This window comes from Rhinoraja longicauda, chromosome 8 (assembly GCF_053455715.1).
Source record: "Rhinoraja longicauda isolate Sanriku21f chromosome 8, sRhiLon1.1, whole genome shotgun sequence".
Lineage (NCBI taxonomy): Eukaryota > Metazoa > Chordata > Chondrichthyes > Rajiformes > Arhynchobatidae > Rhinoraja > Rhinoraja longicauda.
In genome coordinates this window covers 64291245-64310015 of record NC_135960.1, presented here as the reverse complement: position 1 = coordinate 64310015, position 18771 = coordinate 64291245, and positions in this window count along the sequence as shown.

Sequence of the window (18771 nt, the reverse complement as noted above, 5' to 3'; positions counted from 1 at the left end):
GTAGATATTTCTTGGAGAATCATAAAATTCGGAAATCAATGTTTTAGAATGAGAATATTTAGATGGCTACATAAAACCATGTGTATACTTGGAACATAGAACTGTATAGCACTTTGTATAACAGGCCCTTTGGCCCATGGGCATGATGCTGAGCATGACACCAAATTAAACTAGTCCTTTTGTATACACTGGAATTTAGAAGGATGAGAGGAGATCTTATCGAAACGTATAAGATTATTAAGGGGTTGGACACGTTAGAGGCAGGAAACATGTTCCCAATGTTGGGGGAGTCCAGAACAAGGGGCCACAGTTTAAGAATAAGGGGTAGGCCATTTAGAACTGAGATGAGGAAAAACATTTTCAGTCAGAGAGTTGTGAATCTGTGGAATTCTCTGCCTCAGAAGGCAGTGGAGGCCAATTCTCTGAATGCATTCAAGAGAGATCTAGATAGAGCTCTTAAGGATAGCAGAGTCAGGGGGTATGGGGAGAAGGCAGGAACGGGGTACTGATTGAGAATGATCAGCCATGATCACATTGAATGGTGGTGCTGGCTCAAAGGGCCAAATGCCCTCCTCCTGCACCTATTGTCCATTGTCTATTGTCTATTGTCTATAGTCTATTGTCTTTCTGTCTGCACATGATCCATACCTGTCCTGCAAATTCATGTTCCCATCTGAAAGCCTTTGAAACATCACTATTGTATCTGCTTCCATCACCACCCCTAGCAGTGCGTTCCAGGCACCTACACACCCTTTATGAAAAACATGCCCTCATACATCAATGCTGTTAAGGTTTCCGCCATTAACTGTATAATGTATATCCTCACAAGATACAACACCTCATGCTTGCCCGGATTAAACTCCATCTGCTATTTCTCCGCCTATATTTATAACTGATACTCCCATGACAGCCTTTTACAATGTCCACAACTCCACCATTGTTTGTATTGTCCTAGGAGGAGCCAGCACTGCCATTGCAGCTGCGGCTTGCCTGCAGTCCATCTATCTTTTGTGTTTTTTGTTGTTTTTTGTCTGAATTGTAGTTTTAATATGGTGTAGTGTTTGTATGTTATGTGGGGGGTGGGGGGGTGGGAGGGAACGGGAACTGAAAAATTCTCTCTCCCGAACGGAGACGCGACCTTTGTTTCTGTGTCGTGTCTCCGTTCCCGCTGCGGCCTACCAGCGGCCATGCACCTGGGACCACCTGGTGCTCTGGTTCACAGAGCCCGTGGCTCGGACTCACCACCTGCGGCGCTGGTAGCCTGCGGATGCTGCGGGAGCGGCTGCGACTCGTCTCCGGAGGCTCCGGCGCGGGCCGCTTGGACGTCGGATGCCCGCAGGCCCCTGGGTGGGGGCCGACATCTGGGGCTCTGGCAGCGACAGCGTCTTCGCCCGCCCCGAATCGCGGGGCTTGGGTTGACCCGCCGCGGACCTTTCACCGTCCGGCGCGGCCTGAAATAGGCCGCGGACCTTTCTCCGCCCGGCGGGGGCTTCAATGTCGGGAGCCACGACCGCCCCGACGGGGCAACTCCAACAGCCTGACCGCGGGAGAAGACGGCAGGGGAGAGAAAAAGACATTCTGGCCTTCCATCACAGTGAGGAGGGGACTGGAGGAGACTCACTGTGATGGATGTTTCTTTTGTTTGGTGTTAGTTTATGATTGTATGTGTTATTGCATTTTTATTGATTATGCTTATTGGTCTTATTGTTGAACTGCAGGTAATGTTTCATTTCACTACACATTTATGTATATGTGACAAATAAACGACTATTGACTATTGACTATTGAATTTACTCACCAACCCCTTTACATTTTCATCCAAGTCATTTATATTTATTACAAATACGTGAGGTCTCAGCACAGATGCAGAAATCTGCTGGTTAATACCATCAGTCAGAATGATTCCCTTCTACCACTCCTCTCTGTCGTCCGTTGGTAAGCCAGTTTTGTGACAATAATAAACTAAACTAAACTAAATTAAACTAAATTAAACTAAACTAACCATTGATCCCATAGATCCTTGTAATCTTCTTATTCACAAAATGCTGGAGTAACTCAGCAGGCCAGGCAGCATCTCGGGAGAGAAGGAATGGGTGACGTTTCGGGTCGAGACCCTTCTTCAGACTGATGTCAGGGGGGCGGGACAAAGGGGGCGGGACAAAGAGATAATCTTCTTATCTCTTACAAGGATTTGATACAAAAATATTAAGAATAACTGTGCCCTGTTATATGTGCTGGCTTTACCTTACACTAAACGTTATTCCCTTATCATGCATCTGTACACTGTGAATGGCTCGATTGTAATCACGTATTGTCTTTCCGCTGACTGGTTAGCACGCAACAAAAGCTTTTCACTGTACCTCGGTACATGTGACAATAAACTAAACTAAACTAAACTAAACATGGTGAGAAGTGCCAAGAACCAGAACACAGGACCAAAACCTTCAGCCCACCAAATCCATTTAAATAAAAGAGAATATTTACACAAAACCTATGTTATTCTTGCATTAAAAGCTCCTTCCAGATTCTATCACTCACCTGCACTAGGAGCGACTTCAGTGGTCAATTGTTCTACCAACTTACACGCCTTTGGAATACAGGGAGAAGTCGAAGCACCTGGAAACAACCCACATGACCACAACACTCGGTCAGAAGACTGCAATGGGCTGGAAGAGTTTCAATAGAAATGCAATGAAAATAATGAAGTGAATCTAAGTGTAGGGAAGTTAGGGAGTGCCAACACATTACAAAACTAAAGGGCTGTGGATAAATGTGAGGAAGTAACTCGTCTCACAGAGACCGATCAACATCATAGACTGTGCGATCGTTTCGCTGAACACCTTCGCTCGGTCCGCCTGAACCTACCTGATCTCCTGATTGCTAAACACTTTAATTCTCCTTCCCATTCTCACATTGACCTTTCTGTCCTAGGTCTCCTCCTTTGTCAGAGAGAGGCTAAACGCAAATTGGAGGAACAGCATCTCATATTTTGCTTGGGCAGCTTACAGCCCAGTGGTATGAATATTGATTTCTCTCACTTCAGGTAGCCCTGGCATTCCCTCTCTCTCTATCCCTCCCCCATCCAAGTCACACTAGCTTCTCGTTTTCACCCAACAAATAGCTAACAATGGCCTGTTTCCTTTATCATTGTTACTTTTTTGCATATCTTTCATTCATTCTTTATCTCTCTATATCATCGTCTATATCTCCCGTTTCCCTTTACCCAGACTCGTCTGAAGAAGAGTCTCGACCCGAAACAACACCCATTCCTTCTCTCCAGAGATGCTGCATGTCCTGCTGAGCTAATGTCCGAAGAAAGCTGATGGAATGTTGGCCTTCATAACAAGAAGATTTCAGTATAGCAGTAAAGAGGTTCTTCTGCAGTTGTATAGGGCCCTGGTAAGACCACATCTGGAGTATTGTGTACAGTTTTAGTCTCCTAATTTGAGGAAGGACATCTTTGTAATTGAGGCAGTGCAGCGTAGGTTCATGAGATTGATCCCTGGGATGGCAGGACTGACATATGAGGAAAGATTGAAAAGACTAGGTTTGTATTCACTGGAGTTTAGAAGGATGAGAGGGGATCTTATAGAGACGTATAAAATTATAAAAGGACTGGACGAGCTAGATGCAGGAAAAATGTTCCCAATGTTGGGCGAGTCCAGAACCAGGGGCCACAGTCTCAGAATAAAGTGGAGGCCATTTAAAACTGAGGTGAGAAAAAACCTTTTCACCCAGAGAGTTGTTAATTTGTGGAATTCTCTGCCACAGAGGGCAGTGGAAGCCAAATCACTGGATGGATTTAAGAGAGAGTTAGATAGAGCTCTAGGTGCTAGTGGAATATGGGGAGAAGGCAGGCACGGGTTATTGATTGTGGACGATCAACCATGATCACATTGAATGGCGGTGCTGGCTCAAAGGGCTAAATGTCCTCCTCCTGCACCTATTTTCTATGTTTCTATGTTTCTATGTTACTCCAGTTTTTTGTGTCTAACATCTGGAATAGGTCGATTAGGTCACCAATCAGTCCTGTGATTATGATTTAGCGCAGGCCTTTAAAAGGCCTTCATAAGGCCTGCACAAAATCAATAATCACGGGACTGATTGACGAATTCCTGTGAAACAAAAATATCTCAAGTCCGAGAACGTTGATTGATTTTCTAGACCTTGTCATATCATTTGTTGTGGTCTCCTACAGCTTGTTTTATTATCTGGTAGAGCTGCTGCCTCACAGCACCAGAGACCTGGGTTCGATCCTGACCTCGGGGGCTGTCTGTGTGGTGTTTGGAATTTGAATGATCTGCCCGTGACTGTGTCTGGGTCTCCAGTTTCCTCCCACATCCAAAGTTGTGCATTTTCATAAGTTAATTGGCCTGTGTAAAATTGCCCCTATTATGAGGAGTCCATATATACAACACACTTGCTGTAAGTGTCTCCCCACTTCCATCCAACGACAGATTCCACATCATAAATGCCAAGGGATCTCAAAGTTCAGCTCCCTCGCACAGGTCTCCATTGGGAGTCCAGTGGTCATTGTTGGCAGTGCTCGTCAAGCATGGTTGAGTGATTATCTAGATCTAGATCACTCTAGGGAGAACGGTTGGGGAGTGGATGAGAAAATGGGATAACATAGAACTTGCGTGAATGGGTGATCAATGCGAACTTAATGGGCCGAAGGGCCTGTTTCCATGCTGTATCTCTACCCCAATCCAAACTTAACCAAAATTTTGGAACAGAAGAAGAGATTTTCCTAGTTTTTCCTCAACTGTCCAAAGGCTTTTCTTTCTAAATCTCTGCAGAATATGTTGTATTGAGCTGTTTCTGCTCATTGGATGCACTATATAGGACTGGATGGGTCAGTTACTTTTTTTTCCCTTTTCTCTGTGTGATTCTATCTTATTTGCATTAACATCTTAAATTGTTCTCAGTTTTTATGCATGGACTGAATACCACTATAATCGTTATCAACACAAATACAGTATCCCGCATTGAAACATCACAGCTTGAGATCCATTGAATAGCAGCGGGAAAGGTTTGATGCAGACTTTATTTTTACAGCAAGCATTTCAGTCTTAACTATTCAATGCACATTATTAGTTTTCCAGTTCCTTTGTGGAAGGCATTACGAAGTAATTCCTTCTTCTATAGTTTCCACCCAGAATGACTTCTGTAACAATGAAAAGAAACTTGGGAGCAAAATTATTCCACAATGAGCAATAATCTTTGATTCATGGGTACCTTTGGCTCTCTGTTTGAAATCATGGAAGTTTATGGCACAGAAACAAGTTATTCATTCCACGTTGCCCATGCTATTCAAGGTTTCAAAGGTTTCAAGGTCAGTTTATTGTCACATGTACCAATTAAGCTACAGTGAAATTCGAATTGCCATACAGCCATACTAAAAAAAAAGCAACAAGACACACAACTACATAAAGTGTAAGAAAATAACTGTAGATGCTGGTACATTTGTACCAGCATCTACAGTTATTTTCTTACACTTTATGTTGTAAAGTGTAAGAAAATTTATTTCTTAAATGCTGGAGTAACTCAGCAGGTCAGGCAGCATCTCAGGAGAGAAGGAATAGGTGACGTTTCTGGTCGAGACTCTTCTTCACAACCACATAAAAGTTAACATAAACTACAGTGGATTCCCCACATTCCTCACTGTGATGGAAGGCAATAAAGTCCAATCTTGTTCCTCTTTATTCTCCCGCGGTCGGGGCAGTCGAACCATCCGCCAGGGTGATCGAAGCTCCCGCAGCTGCCGGTCGAAGTTCCTGCGTCGGGGCGGTCGATACTCCTGCGGCTTGGAGTCCCGTCTCTAACCAGAGACCGCGGGCTCCGCGATGTTAAAGTCCGCTGGCTCCCACGGTTGGAGCCCCAAAGATGACCCCCGACGGAGACCACGGGCTCCGCGATGGTAAGTCCCGCAGGCTCCCGTGATCAGGCTCCCGGTCGATCTCCAGCAAAGGTCGCCAACTCCTCGATGTTAGGCCGCAGTGTGACCGGAGATACGACACGGAAAAGATCACATCTCCGTCGAGGTCAGAGATTAGAAAAAGTTTCCCCCAACTCCCCCCCCCCCAACCCCCACATAAAACAAGTTGAAGAACACTAAAAAACATACTTTTAACACATACAAAACAGACACAAAGAAGGAGAGGACAAACTACATCCACTTTTAGTTTAATTTATTTTGTTTAGTTCATTGTCACGTGTACTGAGGTACAGTGGAAAACCTTTGTTGCGTGACACCCGGTCAGTGGAAAGATAATACATGATTACAATCGAGCCATTTACAGTGTACAGATACATGATAAAGGGAATAACATTTAGAGGAAGGTAAGACCAGTAAAGTCCAATCAAAGATAGTCTGAGGGTCACCAATAAGGTAGATAGTAGTTCAGCACTGCTCTCTGGTTGTTGTTAGGATGATTCAGTTGCCTGATAACAGCTGGGAAGAAACTGTCCCTGAATCTAGAGGTGTGCGTTTTCACACTTCTATACGTTTTGCCCGATGGGAGAAGAGGGAGCGGCCAGGGTGCGACTCGTCCTTGATTATGCCGCTGGCCTTGCCGAGGCAGCGTGAGGTATAAATGGAGTCAATGGAAGGGAAGTTGGTTTGTGCGATGGTCTGGGCTGTATCCACAATTCACTGCAATTTCTTGCGGTCTTGGATGGAGCTGTTCGCAAACCAAGCTGTGATGGTGCATCCTGATACAATGGCACATCTGTAGAAGTTGGTGAGAGTTGGAGTGGACATGCTGAACCTCCTAAGCCTTTTCAGTTGTTTGGTCCATAGTCTCATTGGATATGGCATTGTAAATGCATTTAATGTGACGAGAAAGTGTTTGGTGCATCTCCAGAAGCCTTGGGTTGTACCACCACTTGCTTGGCTGGGAATGACAATCACCATGGAGATGGCCACGAACTATTCCAATGCTATTTCTGTGTCTGCTGACCTGCAGTTCAGTGGGCATGATAAGGTCATTCTATAAGGGCCAAGTTAGATTGAGCTTCAACAGCACGAAGGATAACACATCCACACCATTGTCTGCTGGATTTTTCAAGCCTGTAAATTGACTAGCAGCATACGCAGCTGATGATAGTAATTTGGCAGGCTGCTTAATACTATGTCACACTTACTTTGCCACTCACTTATAGCTGACAAACAGTCATCTCCCATTTTGTGTTTGACGCAATTTCACCACCCGTGATGAAGGAACAAAAGCCTCTGAGCATTGGAGATGAACATACTACACACAAGGACGGGAGGGGAGGGAGGGGGGGCTGATATCAGCAGAGGATGTGGCTCTCAGTGGCAAGCAGCTCTAGGCAGGAATTGATGATGAGAAATGGGGAGCTACGGTAAGGTGATTGTTTGCAGAGAGTTTTTTTGTTTGAATTTAAATGGATAGTGCCGATAAAATGTGTGAAACTCTCAATACTGCAGGCCTTCCAGCAACAATGCACACCACTGCCACACCACTGTCTTGTTTCCCCTGAACGTTATCTGCCGAACCCCATCGCCTCCTCTTCAACCATTGCTGCTGCTGCTGCTGCCGCTGCTGCTGCTGAGTGCATAAACCATCCCGCCATCTAGACTTTGCTAACTGAAAGGTAGCAGTCACCTGAAGCATATCTGCAGCGGTGGCTTGTTCAATAACGTGTCGCGGTGCCACAGCATTATAGACAATAGACAATAGGTGCAGGAGGAGGCCATTCGGCCCTTCAAGCCAGCACCACCATTCATTGTGATCATGGCTGATCATTCTCAATCAGTATCCCGTTCCTGCCTTCTCCCCATACCCCCTGACTCCGCTATCCTTAAGAGCTCTATCAAGCTCTCTCTTGAATGCATTCAGAGACTTGGCCTCCACTGCCTTCTGAGGCAGAGAATTCCACAGATTTACAACTCTCTGACTGAAAAAGTTTGATACTGCTCCTGGGCCTCATGCATTGGGACAGTGAATAGCACCATCGACTGGCCTTTAAATGGGCCTTGTGGGGCCCGCAAGGAATATTTCGGGAGGATGGGGTTTCACAGAAATGAATTTGCTATTGAGGGCGTGCAGCGTAGGTTTACTAGTTTAATTCCCGGAATGGCGGGACTGTCGTATGTTGAAAGACTGGAGCGACTAGGCTTGCGTACACTGGAATTTAGAAGGATGAGAGGAGATCTTATCGAAACGTATAAGATTATTAAGGGGTTGGACACGTTAGAGGCAGGAAACATGTTCCCAATGTTGGGGGAGTCCAGAACAAGGGGCCACAGTTTAAGAATAAGGGGTAGGCCATTTAAAACTGAGATGAGGAAAAACTTTTTCAGTCAGAGAGTTGTGAATCTGTGGAATTCTCTGCCTCAGAAGGCAGTGGAGGCCAATTCTTTGAATGCATTCAAGAGAGAGCTAGATAGAGCTCTTAAGGATAGCGGAGTCAGGGGGTATGGGGAGAAGGCAGGAACGGGGTACTGATTGAGAATGATCAGCCATGATCACATTGAATGGCGGTGCTGGCTCGAAGGGCTGAATGGCCTCCTCCTGCACCTATTGTCTATTGTCTAATGAAAGCATCATTCATCACCCTGGGAACCTTGCACACCTGGATAATTATTATTGTTTTGTAATTACACACCAGCTGTGCAGTGATGGAGTAAGTCTAGTTTAGAGATACAGCATGGAAACGGGCCCTTTGGCCCAGTGAGTCCATGCCGACCAGCGCTCACCCACACACCAGTTCTATCTTACATGCTAGGGACAATTTGCAGAGGCAAACCTGCACGTGTTTGGAATGTGGGAGGAAACTGAAACACCCGGAGAAAACCCACGGTGTCACGGGAAGAATTTATATGCTGTAATGTTCTACAGCTCTGTAAACCGCATTTGGAATATTGTGAGTAATTTGGGTCCCCATATCTGAGGAAGGATGTGCTTGGTGCTGGAGGAGGGGGGTCCAGAGGAGGTTTACAAGAATGATCCCAGGAATGCGTGGGTTAACCTATGATGAGCATTTGATAGCACTGGGCCTCTACTCTGTGGAGTTTAGGATGAGAGGAGACCTCATTTAAACCGAACAGTGAAAGGCTTGGATAGAGTGGATGTGGGGACGATGTGCCCACTAGTGGGAGAGTTGAGTACCAGAGAGCATAGGCACAGAATAAAAGGATGTTCTTTCATGAAGGAGACGAGCAGGAATTTATTTCATCAGAGGGTGGTGAATCTGTGGAATTCTTTGCCACAGAAGGCCTTGGGGGCCAAGTCAATGGATACTTTTAAGGCAGAGATAAGTAGATTTTTGATTAGTATGGATGTCAGGGGTTATCGGGAGGGGAAGATCCTGGTTTTGCTGGGCCAACTTAAAAAGCCAAAGAAAGAGAGAATAGGATGGAAAAATGAAGTGACAGGTTCACCCTTGCAGCCCCAGTAGAGGTTCTCCACAAAGGGGTGACCCAGGATAAGCTTCGTTGCAGCCTGGTCTTCTGGACACATCTGACTACTCCACATGTTCATAACACTGGTGCACACACCACCATTAGCCCAAGCATCACTACTTACCCTGGCCAACTCTAGCCCTGGCCAACTCCCGCCCCACCCTCACAGATATGATAGAGTTACACAGCTGGGCAGTAGGGAAACAGGCCCCTCGGCTTACCTTGTCCACGCTGGCCAAGTGGACTAATTCAGCTTGTTCCACTTGTCCGTGACTGGTCCACATCTGCCCAAACCTTTCCTATCCATGTAGTTATCTAGGTGTCTGTTGCAATTCTTTCTGTCTCAATTACAATCTACTTCCTCAGAGATCTTGTTCCATATACGCACCATCCACTGTGTGAAAATATTGCATCTTACAACCCTTTTAAATGTTTCCCTCCTCACCTTAAAACTACATCTTCTTGTTTTAGACTTCATTGGGGGAAAAGACTCTGGCTATTCATCTTATCAATGCACTTGTGATTTTATAAATCTCTATAAGGTCACCGTTCCTCCTTCTTTCCTGATGGGAAAGAAAGACCTAGCTTGTCCAGCCTCTCGTTGTAACTCAAACCCTCCAGATTTGGTAATATCCTTGTAAATCTTTCTTGCAACCTTTCCAGTTTAATGACATCCTTCCTATAACAGGGCAGCCAGCAAAGGATACAATACTCCATATTTGGCCTGACTAACATCCTCTTCAACTGTAACATGATGCCCCGCAACCCTGAATAGAAGATAGACACAAATAGCTGGAGTAACTCAGTGGGTCAGGCAGCATCTCTGGGGAAAATGAATAGATGATGTTTTGGGTCGAGGCCCATCTCAAGATGCTGCCTGTCCCACTGTGTTGCTCCAGCTTTATGTGTCTATCTTCGGTTTAAACCAGCATCTGCACTTCTTTCTTACACACCCTGTACTCAATACCCTGACCGATGAAGGCAAGGGTGCCAAATCTGCCATATCAACCCTCTTCCCTCTTCCCAACCTTGTCTGTAACTTAAAACTAATTTGTTTTTTTGTCTTTCTTCACCATTTCTGACGTAGGGCATTTATTAGTTTAGAGATACAGCGCAGAACCAGGCCCATCGGGTCCGCGCCGCCCAGCGATCCCCGCACATTAACACTATCCTATACCCACTAGGGACAATTATTTACAGTTACCAAGCCAATTAACGTACAAAACTGTACGTCTTTGGAGTGTGGGAGGAAACCGAAGATCTCGGAGAAAACCCACACAGGTCACGGGGAGAACGTACAAACTCCGTACAGACAGCACCCGTAGTCGGGATCGAACCTGAGTCTCCGGCGCTTACATTCGCTGTAAGGCGGCAACTCTACCGCCGCGTTATCTTGAGACATTAAGTCTATTTCTCGTTCTGTAAATGCTGCCTGAACGGATGAATGTTTTCAGCATTTTCTGTTGTCATTGTCACACTTCCACCACCTGCAGTTTTACTGATTGTCACTTAACGTTGCCCTGAGTGATGGATAAACATATGTTAATTGGCAACCCGTATCTCCTGAGGATATTGTCAGCAGGCAGGCAAAGTGTTGGAGAACAGTAAGCAGATTGCAGCCAGCTACCCAGTGGACTCCCAAAGCCTTCAACTTTTAAAACCGCACCATCTGACTTTCAGCACATAACATTGATCATCAATAAATTTACATCACAGTTTTATTTTGTATAACATAAAGCTTGGTTAAATCCAACTGTTTTGCCCATACTGGGGTTTATCATCCATGTGCCTCCTATTATCCTATCCAATAATATTTTCTGTTTTAAGTAAAAAAAAGAAAATGCTGGAAGCACTCAACAGGTCAGACAGCAATTATGGAAAAAGAAGGAGAGTTAACATAGAATAATACAGCACACTAATCGTCACTTCAGCCCACAGTGTCCGTGCCAAACTTCATGGCCTCAAACTAATCTTTGCCTGCATGTGATCCATATCCATCCATTCCCTGCCTAACCATGTATCGCTAAACAGCTCACATATCTTTCATTCATCTATATACTAAAACTCTCATTTGTTTGTTTGTTTGTTCCTAAACTACAGCCAAAGCGGTACACGATAGCACGACAATTTTAGGCCCACCTTACTCACCGTCGTTCCTTTGGTGCTAATGGAAGAAGTTTCATTGAAATCGGTGTTATATTTTTAAAGTTATTCACATTTTAAAGTTTAAATCTATCTCCTAGGGAGGGAGGGAGGGGGGGAGGGAGGGAGGGGGGGAGGGGGGAGGAGGGAGGATAAGGGGGGGTAACATATAACAACTACAGCATGGAAACAGGCCTGTCCGGCCCTACCAGTCCACGCCGACCATTCTCCCTGACCTAGTCTCATCTACCTGCACTCAGACCATAACCTTCTAATCCCCTCCTATCCATATACCTATCCAATTTACTCTTAAATAATAAAATCGAGCCAGCCTCCACCACTTCCACCGGAAGCCCATTCCATACAGCCACCACACTCTGAGTAAAGAAGTTCCCCCTCATGTTACCCCTAAACCTTTGTCCCTCAATTCTGAAGCTATGTCCCCTTGTTGGAATTGTTGTGATATTGCCTGGGACTACTTTGTGTATCCCAAGGACTACTTTGTTTGCATGTGCAGGAGTGCGTATATAAGAGGTTGGTGTGATTGGGTGGTCACTCTGGATCCAGATGACCACGGAATAAACAGCCTGGAGTTGAGCTCCAGCATTGTAACCTTTTATACACGTGTACTTGTGGTCCGTCCAGAGTCACTAAAGGTACAACAGGTACCGGACCACGAAGTACAACATGGTGGCAGCGGTTTGGTGATTTGCCTAGAAAGGTAAAGAGAAACCCAAGCGGAAAAGGTTCACAAGTCAAAAAAAAAAAATATTTAAATTTAAAAGATTTTTTTTTTGGTGAAAACTATACTACGAAAATAATTAAACTAGTGCCCTAGGGGAAAGAAACAGAAATAAAGAGTAGTTTCCAGCTCGTACGGGACGCTGGATTGCCTCTCGACAGGGCCTACCGTGTATGTGCACTTACCTGATCTGCAGTCAGCGCTGAGCTGCCGACGGGACGTTGCAAGCTGCTGAGGGAGGTGTGTGAAGGCCCACACCGACGACGACACCGTCACCGACAGGGACCGGTGAGACCCGACATCGCAGGGGAGTGCAGAGACCGGTGAGACCCGACATCGCGGGGGAGTTCGGCGACCGGAGGGACCGACCACCCACGGAGGCGCGACGACCGGTAAGATCGAGGCACTGCATCCTTACCCAGGCGCGGCGACCGGTGAGTCAGGAAGGCCCTGGGCCCGAGGCAGCGGCAGCACGCGTCGACTGAGTAGCAGCGGCCGGGAGCACCTGTGGGCGGGGCCAACGCGCACCGCAGCCGAGGCCCAATCGCAACGCGGTTACAGCAGCTGGGAGCTGCATCGTTGCGAGCCCATCGTTGCGGGCCCATCGTTGCGGGCCCATCGTTGCGGGCCCATCGTTGCGGGCCCATCGTTGCGGGCCCATCGTTGCGAGGCAGATCATCGCAGTGGAGCAGCGACCTTCACCCATCTAGAGCCTACGCTACGCTGATCTACACGGCCAGTCTGCTTCTTGAAGGGAAGATTTGGACATTGCTTTGTGTGCTTATCTGTGTGTAATACTGCAAGAGTACTGTTTGCATTTGATACTATGGTATATGTATGTTTATTTCTGTGAATGCATATAGTGCTATAGATTTGCTGATAGCAAGGGTTGGGGTCCTGTGATACGGTTGTTTTTGGTTTTATTTATAATTGTTCAAGTTACCGTGTTTCCGCCATATAGTGCAAATAATATGTCTCGGTTACCTGAAATGAACTGGCAAGTGCTGGACATCCCCACTGAGTTCTCCCTGTTCAAGGAAAGGTTGCAACTGTGCCTGGAAGACTTAGAAGTTGCATCGGAATCTAAACAGGCCACGAAGATAAAAATCGCTTTGGGAGTGGAAGGCCTTCGTCGTTTGAATGCGTCAGGTCTGAGTGTGGAGGATCGGAGCAAACCGGAGTGCATATGGGCATTTTTTGAGGACCAGCTGAGGACGAAGGTAAATTTCAGGGTCCACAGGTTGGAGTTGATGCGGTATCGCCAGAAGCCGGGGGAGTTGCTTGCTCAGTTTGTGACCCGGTGTCGCGAAAAAAGCCTCCAGTGTGACTTCACTGAGCAGGAGCTCACTGACAGAGTCATGGAGTTGGTAATCACGTCCACGCCCCATGAAGGTCTACAGCGAGAGCTTATACAGAAGCCTAAAGGTCACACCATTCCAGAGGTGCTTACGTTAGGCAGGCAGTATGAGGCCATTGCAGCGGGCAGACAGCGCATTGCAAATTTAGAGCCCGGGTCTAGCCATATTGATGCTGTCAAGACACGAGGGTCGACGAAACAGAAGTCGCAGGATGAGAGACAAAACCCTTGTGGCTACTGTGATTTGCTTCATAAGCCCAGGCAATGCCCGGCGTATCGCGACACATGCAAGAAGTGTGGCAAGAAAGGGCATTGGGCAAAATGCTGTAGGAATAAAGTGGATCCTGTGCGCCCATCTAAATGGTCCAGGGACAAATACAAGCGAGTTGACGAGGTGCAGCAGCAGTCCCATGACGGTGATGCATCGTGCTGTGACAGTCAAGAGGAAGGATCGGATATGTATGTCCATAATATCACCATTTCAGGTATGGACAGGATGCCTCCAATGGGTGATGAGGCATTTGCGGTGTTGAACATCAAATGCCCGTCAATGAAGGGGCAACATCGACTGAAGGTGAAGATAGACACCGGGGCTGGAGGAAATACTCTTCCCCTTCGGATCATACGAGACATGTATCCCAATGACAAATACAAGCAGCACCTACGACCATGCAAAGTCCGTCTGACAGCATATAATGGGACGGAAATCATGTGTGTTGGCACTATATCCGTTTCGTGCCGATACCAAGGGTCGATGTGGTGTCCTCAGGAATTTTTCGTGGTAGACGTGGCAGGATCCGCTGTCATCGGCCTCCCAGGTATTAAGCAACTTCAGGTTGTCACGATACATGCTATGGGAACAGAGGAGCACCCATCAGATGCTCGGAAGGAGCAAGACAGTTTCAACTCGGTGGGGGACCTAATGAAGAGGTGGCCTAATCAGTTTGATCGGATTGGCAACTTCAAGGGGCCAGCCACCCTTCATCTCAAGGAGGAGGCCACACCACACATTGATGCGCCAAGGAAATGTAGTATCCATCTCAAAGACAAGTTGCGGGCTGAGTTGGACAAAATGGAAGATGATGGAGTCATCCGAAAGGTGACTCACCATACGGACTGGTGCAGTTCAATAACCACCTCCGTTAAGAAGGATGGGTCAATCAGGGTATGCCTAGACCCGAAGCGTTTGAATGCAAGTCTCAAACGTTGCCCGCACAAGATCCAGACACTTGAGGAGATCAATCCGGCTTTTGCCAATGGGAAATTGTTCTCCAAACTCGATGCTAAAGCGGGTTATTGGTCTGTCCGACTTGATGAGGCTAGCCAGGAACTTACCACGTTCCGCACGCCTTTTGGCAGGTATTGCTATAGGAGGTTGCCTTTCGGTTTGTCGGTGAGTCAGGATATATTCCAGCAGCGTATGGACACGATCATAGAACAGGTTCCTGGATGCGTCTGCATTGCGGATGATATTGTCATAGTGGGATCCACAGCGCAAGAACATGATTATAATCTACAGAAGCTGTTAGAGGCAGCGTCCCGGGAAGGGCTAGCTTTCAACAGTGCTAAGTGCGTAGTGAAGGCTAACTCCATCAACTTCTTCGGGACAATGTATTCAGACACAGGCATTCGGCCAGATCTTGGTAAGGTGCAGGACATTCATATGATGCCAACACCACAAGATAAGGAAGATTTACAACGGTTCCTGGGGATGATGAATTTTTTATCGCCCTACATCCCAAAGTATGCTGACCTGGTCGCCATTTTGAGGGATTTGTTGAAGAAAGATGTCCCATTCTTGTGGCAAGAAGACCACCAAACGGCGTTCTGTAACCTGAAGAGCTGCATACAGGGGGAATCTGTCCTCCAGTACTATCGCCCTGATGCTCCTGTCACCCTTGAGGTAGATGCGTCAATGAAAGGAGTGGGAGCATGCCTTTCGCAGGAAGGACGGCCTGTTGCGTACGCTTCGAAGGCACTGTCTTCATGCCAGTCCAACTACTCCAATATTGAACGCGAGACCCTTGCATTGGTTTTTGGCATCACAAGGTTTCATACGTACCTATTTGGGCGGGATTTTAAGGTGCTGACTGATCACAAGCCTCTTGTCACTATCTGTGGCAAACCACTCACGAGTGCCCCACCCCGACTGCAGCGGTTGCTCATCAAGGTGCAAGGATACAACTTCACCATAGAGCACAGACCTGGGGCTGAGGTGATCATTGCTGACACTCTCAGCAGGCTGCCCAATCCGGAGAAGACAGAGAGCATAGATCTCGATGTACATGTAGAGAGCATCTTCTTCGACAACATCGAGGACACGCTAGGTGTCGACTTGATACACTTCGGCAAACTCAAAAGGGTGGAGCTGCAGACAGAAACTTGTCGTGACCCTATACTGCATAGGGTTATGCAGTATGTCCATTCCGGATGGCCGGCAACCCTACAGGAGATACCTACCGACCTGCGGCCCTACTGGTCTTTTCGAGATGAGTTGGGCATGTCAAATGGGGCCATTTTCAAAGGACGGCAAGTAGTCATTCCTGAGTCGATGAGACAGGATGTATTGCAGCAACTTCATGTTGGCCACCAAGGCATTGAGAAGACGAGACTCCTAGCGAGACAAATGGTCTATTGGCCCAACATGAACCAACACATTGATGACCTTGTCCGAAGGTGTAGTCCGTGCCAGATGCACATGCCAGAGCAAATGAGGGAAACACTCATGCCACATGAGATACCAGTCACACCTTGGACCAAAATAGCAATGGACATGTTTGAAATTGACAACGTTCAATATCTTGTCATGGTGGATTACCATTCCAAGTTTCCGGTGGTCAACCGACTGACTAGCACCACGAGTGCCATGGTTGCTAATATGGTGACTGGAATGTTTGGTCTGCTAGGAGCACCGACGGAGATCATCTCCGACAATGGTCCACAATTTGTGGGTGAAGCTTTCCAGTCCATGTGCAAGCAATGGGGAATCACCCATACAACGTCGTCGCCTAGGTACCCTCAGTCGAATGGGCTGGCTGAGCGCATGGTACGAACGGTGAAGTCTGTTATCAAGAAGTCCTTGGCAACGAGACAGAGTGTAGCAGCAGCTTTACTCAACTTGCGCACTACACCGATTGATTCCAAGTTACCGTCACCGGCGGAGATGATGTTTGGAAGACAGATTCGGACGCCTCTCCCCACGAACCTGGACATGAACAAGGCATACGAAGGGCAGAGGACCTTTGAGCGACTTGAGGAGCGTAAGCAGAATATGAAGGCACAGTTTGACAGTTCGGTCAAGAGACATGACTTGTTGCCATTGCACGCTGGACAGAAGGTCCGGGTTCTGGATAAAGCGAATCAGGTCTGGGTTCCAGCAGAAGTGAGATCGGTCTGCGACGAACCCCAGTCAAGGTCTTACATTATTGAGACGCCGAATGGAAATCGGTTCAGGAGGAATCGAGTGCAGTTGAGAGATCTTCCACTGGAGAAGCCAGGGGTTGGTCCCCATTGTGTCCCCCCAGACAGCGATAGGGTTGAGACCCAATGTGAAGCGGAGGAACGACCGGCCCGTAATGATGATGGGGATTATGTGACACGCTCGGGACGTGCCAGTAAGAAACCTGCACGTTACCGTTGATATTTGTTAATGTTATATGGTGTTTCAAAAAAACGTTTGTGTTTAGAGTTTGTTGTTACATATATATATATATATATATATATATTTCTTTTATAAGACAAGGGGGATGTTGTGATATTGCCTGGGACTACTTTGTGTATCCCAAGGACTACTTTGTTTGCATGTGCAGGAGTGCGTATATAAGAGGTTGGTGTGATTGGGTGGTCACTCTGGATCCAGATGACCACGGAATAAACAGCCTGGAGTTGAGCTCCAGCATTGTAACCTTTTATACACGTGTACTTGTGGTCCGTCCAGAGTCACTAAAGGTACAACAGGTACCGGACCACGAAGTACAACAGGAATCTTCCCCACTCTCAAAGGGAAAAGCCTACCCACGTCAACTCTGTCCGTCCCTCTCAGGGTAAGGGGGATGGAGTGGGAGGGAGGGGAACAGGGAGGGAGGGAGGGGTGGAGAGGGGGGAGGGGAGGGGGAGGAGGGAAGGGGAGGAGGGGAGGGGAGGAGGAAGGGGGAGGGGGGGAAAGGGGGGTAAGGGGAGGAGGGAGGGGGAGGGTGGGAGGAGGAGAGGGTGCTGCACCAATGCAGGAGAGGTTTGGGCCCAACGGGTCCACTTGGTCTGGTTTGTTCTATATCTCTCTACATCCCCATCTATATCTCTTGTTTCCCTTTCCCCTGACTCTCTTTTCCCCAGTGATGCTGTCTGCCCCGCTGAGTTACTCCAGCGTTTTGTGTCCGTCTTCAGTTTAAACCAGCATCTGCAGTTCCTTCCTACACTCTTGAATGCCACGATCGTTTCTGCCTCCACCACCACACCTGGCAGTGTGCACAAGGCACCCACCACTCTCTGTAAAAACAAACTTGCCCCGCGCATCCCCTTTTAACCTTGAAGTTATGCCCTTTAGTGTTTGGCACTTTCTCCCTGGGAAGGAAGTTCAGACGGACAACCCTATCTATGCCTCACTCTTTCAAGTTAAAGTCTTTCGTCGGCTCTGGGGAAACACGCGCGGGGAGAGGAAGATAATGAACGTTTCAAGATGGAGACCTTCTGTGGGAATAAGGCAGAGAACAAGTAGGCTTCCAGTTGGAGAGTAGATGGAGCGTCCGTGATGTGAAGAGCACGAGCAGAAACTGTTCTGCAAATGGTGTCCAGCTGACTGAAGATGCCTGAAGGTTGTAAACCGTGGCTGATTGATGAGAAGGAGATGCGAGAAGCAGGAGATGAATTAGGCCAGAAGAAAAAGAAAACAAAACCAATGTTTAGATACAGCTCGTCTGATGAAGGGTCTCAACCTAAATATAAGTACAAATATCTTTCACATAGTTTGTTACTACTACAGGAGGCACTGCAGCAACTCACCAAAATTCCTTAGACAGCACCTTCAAAATCCACGACCTCTCCCAGCTAGAATAACACGGTAGCAAAAGCATGGGAAAACTATCACATGAAAGTTACCACCCC